The sequence below is a fragment of the Pan paniscus genome, chromosome 9 (genome assembly GCF_029289425.2).
Source record: "Pan paniscus chromosome 9, NHGRI_mPanPan1-v2.0_pri, whole genome shotgun sequence".
In the NCBI taxonomy this organism is placed as follows: Eukaryota; Metazoa; Chordata; class Mammalia; order Primates; family Hominidae; genus Pan; species Pan paniscus.
The window spans coordinates 25,419,089-25,433,826 of NC_073258.2; positions in this window are offsets into that span (position 1 = coordinate 25,419,089).

The window sequence follows — 14,738 nt, forward strand, 5'->3', positions numbered from 1 at the left end:
CTGACCTGAGGGTTGCAAAGATCTGTGAGGGAAGCATGGGTTCCCGGGATCGCACATTCACTCACTGCCTCCATGGGCAGGCAAGGTTTCCTTGGCCCTGTGTTGTTCCGAGGTGGGCCATCGTCCTGCCTTGCTTTTCCCAGTTCTTTGTGGGTCGAGTTGTTTCCTTGATTAGTTCTGGTGTGAGTACCTGATTGTTTCCTTTGAAGGTGCTGCATTTACTCACCCCTTCCATTTCCTCTCTGTGAGAGTCATGATCACTAGCTGCTTCTAGTCAGCCATCTTGGCCTCTCACCCTATATTATTCTTAATGGTAGTACTGTATTAAAAATTGTACTCAGTGTTATAATATTTTACATTTCATCAATTAGATTTTGTGTGTATAGTGTTATCTCTTGTTATGTAAGTGCTTACGTATGTAAAATTCTGTATTTTGCATCTTGGTCTGCAAAGCCTAAAACATTTTGGTCTTTAGAGAAAAAGCTTGCCAACTCCTCTTTTAATTTTTCATGATATAACTTTCTTAGTAATGTTTAATATTAATCTTAGTAATTATTTTATCATAATAATACTTAATATAGAAGTACTTTTATATATAAATATTTTCATATTTATCTCTTTCATAAATAATTTATAAGTATTTATTGAACCATATACTTTACATAGCTAAAAATGTACCTTCATAAGTACTCTGGGAAACTATAGAAGACAAATTCATTTTTAATTTTTCTACAGAGGAAAAATGTCTTATTAGAAGCTAAATCTCAATTTTATTGTAAATATCCAAATACCAGAGACAGAAATTCTTTTTTTGCTTGATTATTTTCATGCCTTCTATTTATAAATGGTTTGATATGAACAAGTTTCTACATAATAAAATGATTACTTAGAAGTGCAGTTCAATATGTTTGTGTTTTTTTCATATATCTGGTGGTTGTTTATAGTGTTCAGTGATATTTCTAGATCTCACCTTTTTTCATGGTAGAATAACAATCATTGTTCCTTTGTAGAGGTTCCATCAGCCTGGATTCCTGAGTAACCATAACACAAAACTGACTTGAGATGGACACATAGCCTGAGTAAGAAATAAGAATTGGAGGTTCTTGAATTACTACAAAATAACCTAAGCTATCCATATTATTATGCTTCATGGTTGTGAATTTTTGAACCACTTTTAACACATAAACAAACCAACAATCATAACTAACCTCATAGTTACTTTTTCTCTTAAAAGTTAAATTAGTATCAGCCTTGAGTGAATGAATTAGTAAAGTTGCCAATCCATTCATTTTGGACCCTTAATTGGGAGAGCGACCAACCAGGACAGAATAAGTAGAGTCCACTAAAATCTAAGGGCATATGTAATAGATACACTATCAACTATTTAAAACAAAGGAGGCAATTAAGGGGTTTTATGATTATTTGAATCATCCAGTCTTGATGCTCACTCTATCAGCGAATGGAGAAGGGGATGTAAATATTTAAAGTACACCTGTTCCTTTTTCACTGCTACTGCTGCTTTAGTATTATATCTTATATTGTGAATAGTATTGTAACCTAACCACTATAACATTTAGAATCCTTGAAGTTCACGGGCTTCCTCACATTGAGCTTTCTGACATTGTGAATGTGATCTACTTGTCAGCAATGGGGCCAACAGAACTCATTTTACATTAAGGGGATAGCTGGATGAGGTTATTTTCAAAGTTCATTCTATACTGAGGTTTTATTATTTTATGATCCACTACAATTTCTCCATATTATTCTGGATAAATAAATTCCATTGAATTATCTTTGAAGAATAGCAAAGGCTTTCAAAGAGTCTGCATGGAGATGTATCCAAACATTTACAGATAGGTGCATAGCATCCTGAAAAATATTGCAAGATTAACCTCTTTTTCAGCAGTTACAGAAGAGAAGCAATTGTCAAAGTATTGTACAGGTTAAAAAAAAAAAACAGTCAACTGCTCAGTAAGATTAAGTTTCTCTCTGCTCATATACTGTGGTGTGTCACATAGGAGACCTAATTCCTGTTTTTCATTTAAACATGAAACTTAGAAGCTAAAATAAAAGCAGATCAGTTGTGCGTGTATTGAAAAAGTTCCCAAAATTAGCTTCCTGAGAACACTGTCAAAAGATGTTTAGTAAAATATCTAGTTATGTTATGCTGGTTGTATTATGGTCACAATATGTTGTTGGTTCAGGGGCAGAAGTGAGAACCCAATTGGCATCTGGCAATAATTTTCTACACTCTGATCAACCAAGAAAAAGATTTTTTAATGGACTGTCAGCTCTTTCAGTTCATTGTACAGAATATATACATCCCCTCTGAACCTACTTTCTTCCTGTCACTCTCAGCTTGAAAACTAACTCCAATGGCTCCACAATGCTTATTGAATTGCTTATGTGCACTTTAACATAATAAATCCATTCTCTTCTGCACTCTGGTACACAGCTAGACTACATTTCCAACTCTTTCTTTTAATTAGGCAGGGCCATCTGTCTCACTTCTGACTGATAGAATGTGCGTAGGAGTGACAAGGCTCTGTGTTTTCATGGAGTCATGCGTTTCTGAATAACCAAATGAAGAATGACCTTGCTAATCAAAATCATACCTGCTCAGAACTGCTATGCAAGTAAAAAATCAATTTATGTTTTATGAAAATATTAAATATTGGGCCTAATTTTTTTAGCAGCTAAGCTAAAAACTAGTCTACATGGCATTCAAGGTTGCTTACAATGTATCAAACTAATATCATCTCTCACTCCATTTTTGAAGCATTTTTTTAGCCGTAATAGTTTGCTTTTTATTTTTAATTCCTCAGTGATTTAATTCATCCTTGTTCATACTGTTACTTTTTGTTAAGGATACTTCTTCACTGGATAACATTTAAATGCCTAGAAAACTCCTATTCAGACTTCTGTAGAAATAATCCAGTATTAGTAGTGAAAATAATTATTTCCGACAAATACTCCCACAGCACCTTTTAAACACATGTTATGGATCTTATATCTATCTCATCAACAGTTCCCAGTCAAGGAGCTAGCACTTAGTAAGTGTCAATAAAAACATTGTGAATGAATTCACAAATTTATCAGGATCTCTATTCTCCTATATTTTAATAATAAGCCTATTCATTGGTTTTCTGTTGTTTTGAATTTGATTCATTAAGATTCTGACATAATGCAAAAGCACGCTAAATAGTTAAAAGATCATTAGATTCTACATATTCATGTGAATGGATATTCTCGACTCTGTGGATGTCTATATACTAGAGAAGGATAACAGAGCATAGTACTTAAAATGGGGGGAGGGGTGGATAAAGGAGAAGAGATTTCAGGACAGAAATAAGAAAGAATTTGCTGGAAAGTGCTATTTACAAAAACGTATTGCTGTTTTATATAGTATTCTGTTACTTGTAGAAAGCTGAACATTACAATGTATTTTGGATGCCACATTTTAAACATGTCTTACATGTCAGAAGTCATTTACTAAATTCTCACTTTATGCAAGTGATAATAGGAGTGAAAATGAACAAGAAAATAAGTTTGCCCTCAATGAGCAATTTCAGAGGGAGCTAACCAGGAGAATGAAGTTCAGGAAATTGGCAAACCAGGTATGGTTAAAGAACTTGGAGATGTTCATTTCAGGAATACAAGTTGCAGAGAAGACTATGCATGATACTCAACCAGCAGCTTGGGAAGAGGAATGCACTGAGGTTCTAGGAGGTAGATCAAAAGGAAAAACTGGGAGAATGTACAGAGGGGTATATTTTACTTCAACATGAGGATTATCTTTGAACATGAAGTCATCTAGCAGTAGAAAGGAGTATATCTCTTTATAAAGGAGGAAACATTTAATTTTGGAAGATGTTCAAGCAAAACCTGAATGACTTATCTCAGATGTGTTTGATAAAGTTTCCTGCCTCCAGTGAGAAATTGGAATGCATTACCTCTGATGTCTCCTGTAGTTCTATATTCTGTTGAAACAGCTAGTTCAGGTGGAATTATCAGTCTTTACTAATTCTACTACTGCCCTTCCTTTAGCCAAAATCTAAAGTCACTTAATGTAGCTGCTGTTTAGTGACACCCTATGCAGCTGCCTAAGCAGGCGGTGTTCTGGATATGATCAACAGACCTAGGTGAATTGGGTACTTCCACATCTGCCCAGGTTTTAACAGATTTCCTCAGAACTCACAGCTCTTCATTTAATCAATCATCTTCTATTGTTTTTCTTTCTTTTGCTGTTTGCAGTGTTTTCCACTCATTTTGATTACTTAGTTCCCTGTCCTGTAAGGCCTGAGGAGTCTCTCATTAAGATGTAAGGTTGGAAATTTACAAGAAATGAAACAAACAATCCCATTAAATAGTGTGCAAAGGGCATGAACAGACACTTGTCAAAAGAAGACACACCTGTGGCCAAAAAGAATATGAAAAAAAGCTCAACATCATCGATCATAAGAGAAATGCAAATCAAAACCACAATGAGATACCATCTCACACCAGTCAGAATGGCTATTATTAAAAAGTCAAAAAGTAACAGATGCAGGCGAGGTTGTGGAGAAAAAGGAATGCTTATATAATGCTAGTGGGAGTGTAAATTAGTTCAACCATTGTGGAAGACGGTGTGGTGATTCCTCAAAGACTTAAAGATAGAAATACTATTCCACCTAGCAATCCCATTACTGAGAATATACCCAAAGGAATATAAATTGTTCTATTATAAAGATACGTGCATGTGTACGTTCACTGTAGCACTATTCCCAATATCAAAAATGCCAAATTAACCTAAATGCCCATCAATGATAGACTGGATAAAGAAAATGCAGTACATACACATCATGGAATACTATGCAGCCATAAAAAAGAATGAGATAATGTCCTTTGCAGAGACATCAATGGAGCTGGAGGCCATTATCCTTAGCAAACTAATACAGGAACAGAAAACCAAATACTGCATGGTCTCCTTGTAAGTGGGAGCTAAATGATGAGAACACATGGACACAGAGGGGAATAAAACACACTGGAGCCTACTTGAGGGTGGACGGTGGGAGGAGGTAGAGGATCAGGAAAAATAACTAATGGCTACTAGGTTTAACCCCTGGGTGATGAAATAATCTGTACAACTAGCCCCTGTGACACATATAACCTATGTAGCAAACCTGTACACGTACCCCTGAACTTAAAATAAAAGTTAAAACAAAATAAAAAAGAAGATTTAAGGTTGGGACTAAACTCAGAACAAGAAATGAAGAAGCATCTGTTGACAAGGCACATTTTGAAATTAGAGAGCTATTTGTAATTCTCTATTCATGTAAAGAATGATTGGAGTTTTTCTCTCTCTTTCTCTCTTGCTTGCCCCCCACCCCCACCACCACCCTGAGCCTGAGAAATTATTTTAGTGAGTTTGAGCTGTTATAACCAACATTTAAAATAGCTAAAATTTATGCGGCACCCATGGAAGACACAATTTTTAGAGCATGCATATTATAATTATGAGGTTTGCTTATTAATCTTGAGAATATGAGAACCAAAAGGCAAATTATTTTACTACATATTTCTTCTCACTCCAAGGTCGTCATGGCTGCCTCATTGTGCTCAGCAACTACAGGCAGAGTCCACCCCATATGATCACTTTCTCAGTCTTCATTATCTGCCTGCAGGGCTCCTGCCAGTCAAAGTCATTATGCAGGTAACTTGCAGTTTCCATTTGTACAAAATTTCCCTTGACCAATAAATATGATTAAAAAATGGCAGTATTTTGGTCAAAGTAGCTGAATATCAGTCCTCAGTTTAGATTGGAGATTTGCACTAATCAGAGCAAAAATTTACACCAGAGAATCAAATTTCCTGGGAAACTGTTAAAGCTCCACTCTTCTAGGACTCTGAGGTGAATATTTTTAGAGGAGTTCTTCTCTTTCTGTAAGAATAGTGGTTCCAATTATAGTCTTTGACAGAGTCAGACAAGCCTTGGTCAAAACCTCAACTCAATCACAGACAAACCAAGTGACTGAGCAAGTTATCACTATCAAATGGAAATATTGACCGGGCGGTGGCCCATGCCTGTAATCTCAGCAGTTTGGGAGGTCGAGGTGGGTGGATTACCTGAGGTCGGGAGTTGGAGACCAGCCTGACCAACATGGAGAAGCCCCATCCCTACTAAAAATACAAAATTAGCCAGGGGTGGTGATGCATGCCTGTAATCTCAGCTACTCTGGAGGCTGAGGCAGGAGAATCACTTGAACCTGGGAGGCAGATGTTGTGGTGAGCCCAGATTGTGCCATTGCACTCCAGCCTGGGCAACAAGAGCAAAACTCCATCTCAAAAAAAAAAAAAAAAAAAAAAAGGAAATATTAATAGTATTTTCTTGTGGGTTTATTGTATTAAATTATGTGATGAATATAAAGCACTTTTAGAGATGCATGGCACATAAGAGCTTAGTTAATGACAACTATTATTAAGTGTCCTGAATAAGTCCTTTTTCCTTTATATTCACCATCTCCTTGTTATCATATTTATTTAAAATAAAAGGTATTAAACTAATACCTATTAGTTTTGCTTCTCGGGGCTTGGGGAAAGCTGTTTAATCCTTTTAAAATACTCCAGAAGTTTGCATGTTGCTGAGCTGTGGTATAGAAAGCAATACTAGTTGAAGTCCATTATTCATGCACTGCTGAAAGAAAATGGAAGCAGTCAGTGCCAGAGATATGTTGACACAGTGTTGGGTTGTTTATTTTTAATTAAGGATGGAATAGAATGGAGCACATACTTCTGAAACTAGACCATACAACTGAATATCTGAAAACTCTGGTAAATCTTCCCTCTGGATACTTACAACCATTTGAGAATTGTTGCCAAGATTTTATACCTTAAACAAATCTACAAAGCATCTCCTTGAACTTCCTGGAAGCGCTGATGCTCATGAACTTCGGTATTTACTTTCATCATAAAGTTCATTTCTAAATACCCCTTTCCCCCATTTTTGTTCTGTTTTCTTTTCCTTTGTCCCTTCTAATTCCACAGATTTTTCAGATACCTTATTTCTGTGGCATAAAAGAATGTATTTGTAGATGTATTTGATCTAACTAGTAGAGATTATACAGTAGATCAAATCTGTTCTGCAAAGGCCCCCTTATACAAAACAGAGCATTTTGTTTTGCATTTCTCTTACTTTGCTTTTTTTTGTCTCTCCTTTTTCCATTTACTGATTTCCTTACCAATCTGTTTTCCTATGTATTTCTCTTTAGTTTCTGTATTTTCTTTGTAATAATTTTATATTCCTTTTTTCTTTAATTCTATTTCTTTTAACACATGCATCCTTATTATCTGGCATTTTCAATATTCTTGACTTTTTCTGTATTCTCTCTACCAATTTTTTTAACTCTGTAATTTTATGTTTCCTATTAATTACCATATAAAAGAGGACAAAATAATTCATGTTTTTGAGATTTTGTCACATACCAGCCCCTCAAATGAGCTCTTTTCTTTGTAGTAGATGGTATAATTCCTATTTTTCAATTGAGGAGACTCAGTGAGATAGAGCATGACTCAGGGGGATTATGAAGCAGCTAGATAATGATGTAGAAGTTTCATCTGGATAAATGGGTTTCCAGAACTTGCTAGTTCTGAAAACTAATGAGAGATAGAAATAGAATGAGTAATAGAAATAGTGGAACATTCTACAGATGGGATATTGTTCTTTTCTCCTTAGTTTTTGTAGAACATTTCTAGCATCATTAGTTGCATATACAATGACTAAACATTTGGTAGCAACAAGGAGAGAAGACACTAAGAAAAGCTGTGCCAGGGTCCCATGTGCTTGTCAATGGGAAGAATCCTTGGGCTATTTTAATGATTGTGAGGGACCATCTGCCTTGGTCCCGAACTCTTTAGGCATGCAGACTCACTCTTATACCACAAAATTACATATATGTGGCCTACAGGTTTGTGCCACATACAACTTTTATTCAGTCCCTAACCAGTTCTTTAACTTCTTGGCTTGTGACCTTCTTGGCTACTCTTGCTATTTATTGTTGTATTCATCATTCATATTTGATACTCAGCTCTCCATCTGTAACTTAGACTTTTCCCTTTCTACTTCAATCATAATCAGATTCTCCCTGAGCCTATAGCAGTTTGGCTGCCAGTGGTAACTACTCCATTTATTCCAGCCTAGACCCATAAATATTCAAGTTCAGTTCAAGTTCTTGTGAGTAGTTACCCTAAAGTTGTTGGCTCTGCATTCATGAGCATTTCTCAGACTCAGGGAAGAAATTTGATTGCTATGGAACTTTTTTAGTCATCGTAAGCAAGTAACAGAAATAATAGTTGTAGCTGTTCTTGCCTGGTCATTAAACCTGTTTTTACAACATTGCACTAATAGTTTATGAAAACAAGGAGTGCTGAAAAATTCGAGAAGGAGCATTCTTCTGTTTCATTGGATAGGGGTCCTAAAAATAGGGTGGACTCTTATACATGTCTGTGTTCTAGGAGTTTCGCTTATTCAGGAATTACTTAATTAGAAAATGGGGAGAAACATAATTTGAGCCCTTTACAGTATGGTTGTATCAAAACACATTTTATTGAGAGATCAAACTTGTAAATGATCCAATTTGTGATTTTCCATGCCTTTGAGATTCAAGGCTGTGATATTGACAATTTATTCTGGCCAGGTGTATTTTGCAAAGGCGTAGGGCAAAAGCACCATTCCATTATATTTGTGTGCAAATCCACCAGCAACTATTGAGGGAGTGTGTGTGTGTGTATGTCTCAGCTGAAAGACTCTTGTAAGAAGTTTCTTTAGTGCATTTGAGGGAACTGACATCTATAATTCATCAAAACAGCCATTTGGAAAATGAATAAAACATACCCACACTACTTTTGAATCACAGGTTTCAGATCTGCTTGTTAGAATAAAAGTTACTTATTTTGAAAAGATGTGAGTTATAGTTCTGGTATGTATTTTTATAGCTTTTGCAAATATAGTTCAATGTTGCTGCTTTAAACTTTAAACTTTTTAAAGTGAGACATGTATTAAGAAATAAAAACCTTTTTTTCTTTTTTTGCTATCATTCTTCCCCATGCTTCCCCCCAAAAAATACTATAACACCTAAAAAGATGTTTGCTTATACCAAAGATTAAATCTACTGGATAAATAGAAGCATGCGTTATGAATTAATTCAATATGTTTTTTTGTATTGTACTCATAAACAATGTTTCAAAACCGTTGAAAACAATTCAAATTTTAAAAAGTATAAGTAATCATAAGAGAGCCAAAGAGATTAGAAAAGGGTAAAAGAGGACAATAAAAATGGAAAAAAAAAAAAAAAAAGGAAACCCAAACTGCAGAGTCATTACAATAAAATTAAATGAAAAACTTAGGTCAAAGAATGATAATAGAGCAACAAGAGATTCGTCTGGCAACAACACCAATGACAACAAAATTTGTTTTTTTTAATGTTACATTTAATTAGAGTTGTTTGACCAAAATTCTTAATGTGGAATTGTGGCATAGTTAAAAGAGTACTTTAGAGTAGGTGTTGGGAACATATCCCTAAATAGCCAGGTATTTTATAAAACTAAATGTGATTATTGTTACACATTTTTCATTTCCATATGAAATGAAATGAAGAAGGTGGTTCCTTTCATATCAATGGCTTTATTGTTTTCCAATAATTTAAATACATATGGAAATGTGATTCCTGAAAGCTTCAGTCAAGTGATATCAGTAGCAATTGAAGAAAGAGAAAAGGGAATTGACTAAGAGATTTATAGAACTGTGAAGCTTTCCCAACTTTCTTCTTGTGCAGGGAAACGTGCCACAAAATAGCTCAAAAGAAAGAGTAGTCTTATACACTCTGTGGTTGGCAGAAAATTTCTGGAAAGAATAGAGATTTTGCCTAAAGGTTGACAGCTCATCATAAAAGCCCTTAGGATTTCTATGGACTTACCAGGTTATTGGTGAAGCCTGGTATTAATTTAATGCCCTGTAGATAAGCCTCCAGTTTCCAAATTCATTGATCTCTTTGACAAAGCATCTTCTCTTGTCAGGATGCTGAATAAATAATCTTTCTTAAAAATGCCTTAAGAACAAATTTAACTTCAGACAATTAATATAATTTCTCCAGTTATTCCTTTAGAAGATATTAGCAACTTCAAGTTGTGCAAAAAGACCAGTAAAATATAAAAGTTGAAAAGGTCAGTAGGGAAAACAGAATTTCGTAATTTCTAAGATTGATAGTACAGATGTGGCCACGAAAAACAAAATTTGGGAGTTTCCTTTTCTTATGTACAAAAAAACTTATTTTTTATGAACTTTGTGTTTGTAAGGATACACTGTTATTGCCTGGGAGAGTGCTACTAATTGATTATGCTATGAAAGTAATTGTTCATATTATCATGAAAACCAAGAGGTAGGGAAAGTCTTCCCCCTTACCTATGCCATGTGGTACAATAGATGGGATACTATAAGGAGTTAGACAATTTAAACTCCATTTTTCTCACTTACTAGCTGGTGAATTGAGCATATCAGTTACTTATTTGATTCACAGTTGTTTCACCAGAAAGATGTTAAAATAATATATAAATCATAGAATTGCTGGAAATCTAAAAAAAGCATTGACAAAGTGTCAGTAGTCAATAAAATTGAGTCTCATCCCCCTCAACAGTTCATGAAAAGTCACATTGGTCAACTGCTGATTGATCTGCAGATTCTCTGGTACCGGTATTAAATAATTTCTGTATGAATTTCTCTTTTCTTGGCTGGATCTTCTTTTATACAATGATTTAATCTCCTTGTTAAGTATCATTAGCATAAGCTTTTAATTGGGTTTTACCTTCTGAATTATTTCTGGTGGATGTCATTTTCCTGTTTAGCCTAGATTTATAAAAATTGTAATGAACTAAGTGACTAGACTTTTTTATGCACTAGGAAAAGCTTCATAAGTCTAATTTTACTATACTTTAGCCCTCCCATGTCTCCCTCCCATTTGTATTTACAAGTAATTGCACATATTTAGTATTAGACAAGTATTTAGACTATTTTGAATTATGCCTGTGAAATCATATTCCTGTTTCATTCTCATTTCTAAAAAATTATATTTTAATACCTTCAGTGTTCTCAAAAGCTATAATAATTTCTCATTTATATATTGTGTTTTGTGCCTGTTTACTATTTATGATCTATCTGTGTTGTTAAAATCTTGCAACTAAGACTTGGGAATTAATGAACTGTTGGATAAAATATCTTCTGATGTTGGCCATTGAAAGACTAGCTTATTTTCTACTAGCGAAAAGACAGAATGGAAATATTTATACAAGTACCCATTTACTTCCACCTTACCATACAGTTTGCTGGCTGGGTTGCAATTACTATCAAATTGAAGATAGTTTTGTAGCTTTGCACCTGTTGGATAGGAAAGTTACATGTTGAACATTGAGGGTAAAGAGTAGGGATTATAAAGAGGCTATGGTCATTGTCAGGGTAATTCATGTTAGCTGCTGCAATATACCCTGAAATCTCAGTGATGTGACACACATACCAACAAAATTATTGTTGATGCAGGGCCTAATGCAAGTCAGTGAACAGTCTTCTCCATTTTGGAACACAAGAATATAGGCTCTCTCCAACTTGTAACTCAATTATCTGGGAATATAGACTCCTAGATCAACCTGACAAGGGAAAAGCAATCTGAGGTTTCACAGGGAATGTTTCCAAGGGACAGGACTTGGAGTAGCCTACATCACCTCTGCCTAATTCATTGGTCAGCACTCAATGTCATTCTACCTAACTTAATTGCAAGGAAAGCTGGGACAGCACATAGACGATTAGGTGAATGCTTACTGCTTATGCTATGCCCATCACACAGGTGGGGACAGGCATCAGGAGACAAAACTGTCTCCATGTCTTTGCACATCAAGTTTCTTCTTCCTGAAATACCTAGCCTTCTTGCTTTCCTACAGAATTTCTACTTAGCTGTTTTGCTGAGATTTGAAAACTACTTTTCCCCTGAAGCCTTCTCAGATGTCTTCAGACAGTTATAGCTGCTCCTTTTCCTACATTTTTCTGCTTTGTTTTATATTATGAGTATCATTAATAAAAGCTTCTTTTTATTGAACGTTTAGTCTATGGCAGTCTCTGCTCTAAAACATTACATATATCCTCATTTAATGCATCCTTAATTTTACAAGGCATATATTACTATAACTATTTTATAAGTGAAGACATAGAGAATTAAAAAACTAAATTATTCATGCCACGATATAGAACTAGTAATTTGATGAGCACGAATTGGAGCCAAGGTCTGTGCAATTCCAAAATAAACACTCTGTCCTGCTTTCTGTCTGCCTCCACCATCTATCTTGAGTGTGCTTTTTCATATATCAATTAATAAAATTCATTACAGTCATGCACATGCTCTCTCCTGAGAGACAGTGCTGGGCTTAATCTTTAAACTCTAGAGATCAGCATGTTTTCAGGCTTTCAAAAATATATGTTAATAAATGGAGAAACACAATTTAAAGCACATGAAAACACGATTTGCTTCCTTCCTAATTTCAAAGATTGCAGTGTAGTCTGGATCAACCGGAAAGTACAAGTAATTATTTCATTTGGAGCCCAGTAACACCCTTCTGACAAGAACTCAGGGTAGTTCAAAATTATGACTAAGTTTGCTTAGGCAGTCTAAGAAGTGTAATTGTCTCTTCCACTTGTTTCCTTTTTGTTATTGCTACTTGTATTAGTGTCCTAGGGCTATTACACAAAGTAGCACAAACTGGGAGGCTTAAAACAACAAAAAAATTATTGTCTAGCAGTTCTGGAGGCTAGAAGTTCAAAATCAAGGTGTCAGCAGGGCTACACACATCCCCCGCCTGCTCCCCCTGAAACCTGCAGAGAAGACTCCTTCTTTGCCTCTTCCTAGCTTCTGGTGGTGGTTGTCAGTACTTACTGTTTCTTGGCTTACAGCTGCATCACTGTAATTTCTGCCTCTGTCATCACCTGACATTCTCCCTGCATATCTTGTCTTCACATGATATTTTCCTCTTTTTAAAAGGACACCAGTGATAATAGATTAGGGCCTCCTCCTCCCCATAATCCTAATTCAACTTGATTACATCTGCAAAGATCCTATTTCCAAATAAGGTCACATTCACAGGTATGGGGAATTGGGACTTCAATGTATCTTATTCATTGACACAATTCAAACTGCAACACTACTTACACCAATTTCCCTGCTGAACCCCCTTTTTTCTGTCACTGTTTGTATGTTCGTTTATATTCAGCCAATTTACCCTCAAGTTCTGAGACTTTCATAAGTGATAACAGTTAGCCTTTTACCATGCTTTGATTTGCTTTTCTTCCCCTTTCTGCTGTGTAACCCAAGTCCCTTTAGAACCAGACACAGAATCGCTGTATATTTGTGAGACCCACAGATATTTTTGGTTGCCCACAGATAACACAATCTCCCTTCACTTTCTGAGTGTGTGACCCCTGCATAAGAGTTCTTGGAACTACCAATCCAAGAACACATTTTTTCCATCACTCTTGCAATGTAGAGGTCTTTTTCAGTCATAGGCCACAGAATACATATGCTAATGTAGCTAAAGAAAACTGTTGTCTTTTAGATATTCAATGATATGATCCAACTTAAGCTTTCTGTTTTATTTTTTTTAAATTACACAAAAAAACTCATTATTAGATGGGACTCTAAGCCTACTTGAAGCAATAACTGACAACCCTAGCAATGTTACCTTACCAATATCCCCCAATGCAATGTGTAAGATGGTAGGTAGTACCATTTTTTAATGAATAAAAAAGCAGATGCTACTAATTACTTACCTAAAAATTCAGGGTCACCTTCAAAGTGGTTCATAAAAGCAAAAGTGCATCAAGAGGAAAAGCTACACATATTGAATATTCAGTGTTACTAAGCTCTAATTTGCAGCTACTGAATTGTGCAGATATCACCCATTCCCTCTCCTAGCAGTACTTGGTTCTGCTTCCCTTCTGGACTCTTTGGTATAAAAAAGTACTTGTATCAGCTTTAGAGAATAATTTCATATACCAAAGAGCAAATAGGAGAATTCATTAAGCAGATTTTTTTTTTGTCATTGGTTTCTGTGTGTCTAAAGACTGAAGGAAGTAACAAGAAGGATCTTTAAGAGATGACCTTGTGTAAGAAACAGCGTTGCCAGAGTTCACTGGCCTTTCAAAATCGTACTTTCCCTGATGTTTCAGCTGCCATTTGGGAGGAGATGATATGCAACAAAGAGAACTACCTTCAGTGTTAAGTACATAATCTGGAAATTTATGTTACAGGTATGCATATTTGTATATGAAAAATATTAACTGAGAAATTACTGAGCTTCTTAGCAAAAAATATAATTATTTCAGAGATATGATACAGTTTAATATCTGCCTTCCTCAAAAAGTCAGAAAATAAAAAGTTTTAAATTGCATATATGTTCATTTCTTACATATGTCAGAACACTCAGAATTTTTAATAAAATGTTTTAAAACATAATTATAAGTTGTTACTTTTATGTCTATGGTTAGTGGAACCCACAGGGTCCTGTGTCTGATTAAATGGAGGATATATTAGGAGAATTTTTTAGAAGAATGACACATGTGACATATCACCATATTTGCAAGAAAATATAACTTGATAGTAGAGTAAGTTAGCTGCTTTATATGATGAATTAAAGGCACTAGCTCTTAGAAAAAAAAGTATAAAATGCTG